The sequence below is a fragment of the Mesoplodon bidens genome, assembly GCF_964165515.1.
Source record: "Mesoplodon bidens genome assembly, contig: HAP1_SCAFFOLD_417, whole genome shotgun sequence".
NCBI classification, from domain to species: Eukaryota; Metazoa; Chordata; class Mammalia; order Artiodactyla; family Ziphiidae; genus Mesoplodon; species Mesoplodon bidens.
In genome coordinates this window covers 207769-211650 of record NW_027671800.1, presented here as the reverse complement: position 1 = coordinate 211650, position 3882 = coordinate 207769, and positions in this window count along the sequence as shown.

Below are 3882 nucleotides of genomic sequence, written 5' to 3'. Positions count from 1 at the left end.
TTGAATAAGCCTGAGAGAATTTCAATTGTTTACTATTCTTGGTCAGCTCTTAAGACCTTTCAGGAGCATCTTGATTTTCATGGCCTCATCCAACAAAAGCAGGATATTTTACAGAAAGTCCTGGGCCACTTTTCGGCTTGCTTTTGTGTTTATGCTTTTGGTTTTTTCACATCGGGCGGTACATTAGGCTACCTATTGCATACTCCCTCATTCATGCATGCATTCACTCAAACAATATTGACTGAGTTGAGACATTTAATTAACACTCAATAAATGATGTTTAGATGAATGAATGCGCTTTCTATCAAAGTAAGTGTAAGTACTGAGAAAAATTACAGAATGTATGATCCCAGCCCCACAAAAGCTTATAACTGTGTTGAGGATATAACATATGCTGATGAAATAAGTAATATATCATATTGGACAGGGTCTAAGTTCAAAAATGAGTTTTTATAAATAATCAGAGCCTAAGGAGCACAAAGAAGGGACAGTTCATTATGGCTTGAATCTATCAATAAATGTACATTTCAGATGAGATTTGAGATTGACCTCAAAGAAGAGGACTTAGATATATGAACAGAGAACAAAAAAGGCATGGTGATAGCATGTGCATAGATAGTGTGGCCAATATTTATGTTCTTCATTAAAGATAGTCAGAGATAACCCAAATGTAACTGTTTCCATGGGTCCATTCTCAGTATCCAAAGAAAACGGCAAATCCTATCTTAGTAAAACTAATGAAAAACACAGTCTTTAACAAAGAGATTGTGAAGGAAAGGGGGAGAGAAAGGCTTGCATCCCACACCACACAACAAAACTTATTGAATTATTTGTTTAATTGTCTCCCTCTGAAAATTTCCTCTCCCTCTCTCGGTACGCGTCTCTTCTCCCACATCTGACCACACTCTACCAGCCATCTTTCCAGATCTTTCCAGAACTCTCCATCCTAGTTTCATTAGGCCACAATTTAAACATCTCACAGGTCTCCAGGATGCATCCCCATCACTTATTCCACAAAGACAAACAAAGGACACTTCTCAGGATCACGTTTCTTTGAAGGAAGAGGTCATGAGGAGTGATTATAAATAATATAAGGTGGAGAGCAGTGACTTAAAATACCATTTTTCACCTTAGAATGTGAATACAGGGAACTTTGGGAAACTAGAAAATCTAGAAAGGATTCACTGATAATTATTTATGTTCAATGAATAAAATAAAATGTAATAATACGGCTGAACTCTGACAGATTCACTTTTTCAAAAGTTGCTTTCACACACTTTCACTATTGGGATGTTTGATAAACACACCTTTCCTTCTTTACTTTCTTCTTTCTTTGCAGATACTGGCACCAAACTTTCAAACAATAACAACCTTCCCATAAGTCCCTTGCCAGGCAAGGTTAAGGTATAACAATCCAAACAAAGTTTTGAAGAAGATAACTGCTTGAAAGCACAGGAAAAGAGCTGGGTTTCTCTTATTCAACAGTCACATAATGAGTAATGTGTGAATTGGTTTAAAAAGTCTCTCTGCATGAGGGGCTAAGGTTAAGATTAGAACTTCTGAGGCCAGAAGAGCAAAATGACTACAACAATCCACATATTTTCAAGAGCTGCCCTTTGGATGTGAGGCATTGATTTTTCCCACTATTTTTTCAGCAACCCAACTGGTGTCTTTATTAAACGACATAAGAGAATACAGTGTGGCCAAGAAGGCTTAGATTTCCTTAGCCCCAAGTCAGATATTCTCCAGTGACTGTCCACTCAAATGAAAAAGAGAGATTTACAAGAGGAAACTGGATACAACTGAGTGTACTTTAATTTTACCTGAATTATTTGTTTTGTTTTCAATTCTCCGCTGAAGTGCCTACATTAATATATCTTTAAGAGCATTTCCTTAAGTTGAAGTATTCATTCAGTATATTCATTTACTATAATTTAGAAAAGCCAAATGATTTAGACAAATTCATTTCTATATTGCCACAACAGTGTATTGTGAACTAAATGACACCTGGCAGTTCTTTACTCAGATACTAACTCAATTAGAAGGCAGAACAAGGATACCTACCCATTCAGGGAAGGATAGGTCACTTAGCCTCTGTAGCTCTCTTAGGTCTCTTATCATCACAGTAACAAATTGAAGACTAAAAACCATATGATTATCTCAATAGATGAAAAAAAAGCTTTTGAAAAAAATTCAATATCCATTCATGGTAAAAACTCTCCAGAAAGTGGGCATAGAGGGAACACATACCTCAACATAATAAAGGCCATATACGACAAGCTCATAGCTAACATACTCAATGGTGAAAAGCTGAAAGCATTTCCCCTAAGATCAGGAACAAGACAAGGATGCCCACTCTCACCACTTTTATTGAAGGTACTTTTGGAAGTCCTAGCCACAGCAATCAGACAAGAAAAGTCAATAAATAAAAGGACTCCAAAATGGAGAGGAAAAAGTAAAACTGTCACTGTTTGCAGATGGCATGATCCATAGAAAATCTGAAAGACACCATCCAAAAATTATTAGAGCTCAAAAATGAACTTGGTAAATTTGTAGGATACAGAATTTATATCTAGAAATCTACTGTATTTCTATACACTAACAGTGAACTATCAGAAAGAGAAATTAAGGAAACAATCCCATTTACAATCGCGTAAAAAAGAATAAAATACAGAAGAATAAATCTGCCTAAGGAGGTAAAAGACCTGTACCCAGGGAACTATATGACACTGATACAAGAAATTAAAGATGACACAAACAGCTGGAAAGATATACCATGGTCACGGATTGGAAGAATTAATATTGTTAAAGTGACTATCATACCCAAGGAAATCAATGGATTCAATGCAGTCTGTATCAACATATCAAGGGCATTTTCCACAGACCTAGAACAAATAATTTTAAAGTTTGTATGGAAACACAAAAGGTCCTGAATAGCTAAAACAGTCTTGAGAAAGAAGAACACAACTGGAGGAATCATGCTCCCTGGCTTCAGACTATGCTACAAACCTACAGTAATCAAAACAGCATGGTACTGGCACAAAAACATCGATCACTGGAACAGAATAGAGAGCCCAGAAAGAAACCCATGCACTTATGGTCAATGAATCTATGACAAAGGAGGCAAGAATATGCAGTGGAGAAATGTCTGGGCTTCATTAGGGATGGTTTCATCAATTAATTTGTTTTCTTAAATGGACCATACTTTTCCATGTCTTTGTATACCTTGTGATTTTTTTGGTTGAAAATTTGTCTTTCAAATATTATAATGTGGTATCTATGGAAATCAGATTCTCCCACTTTCCCAGGGTTTCCTGGGCTTTTGATTGTTGGAGGCTGTAGTAGTCTGTTTGTTTAGGGACCTTTCCAAACTATTTTTGCAATGACTGTTTTCCTTATCGTATGTATGCACCGAAGTCTCTGTTCCTTTAGTTCATGTTTAGCTAATGTTTTGACAGAGATTTCCTTGAATTCCTGCACCTAAAACAAACAAAAATAAATACACACAAGCACATCCACATGCACACCCAAAACCACACACCTCTGCCCATTGTGCAGATTGCTGGATCACTCCTTCAACATTTAGCTGACCTGCATTGAGTTCAGGGCTCAGCCCATGGTAAAAGCTTAGAGACTCCTCTGGTGTTTTCAGAACATGCATCTTATCTCGAGTATGCATGTGGCTTTCCTAATTTCTCTGGACACATGTGTACTTTTTGTAGGTTCTAATTTCCCAAAGAATCTCCCCCAACTTTGGCTCCTGCATCTTCTGTGGTCTACTGTATTTCAATGCACAGTCTTCTGCCCCAGCCATCTGTGCTTTGTTAGTTCAACTTGCACTTTTTTGAGCATTGACCGCTGCTTTTCCAGACTGTGTTCCAA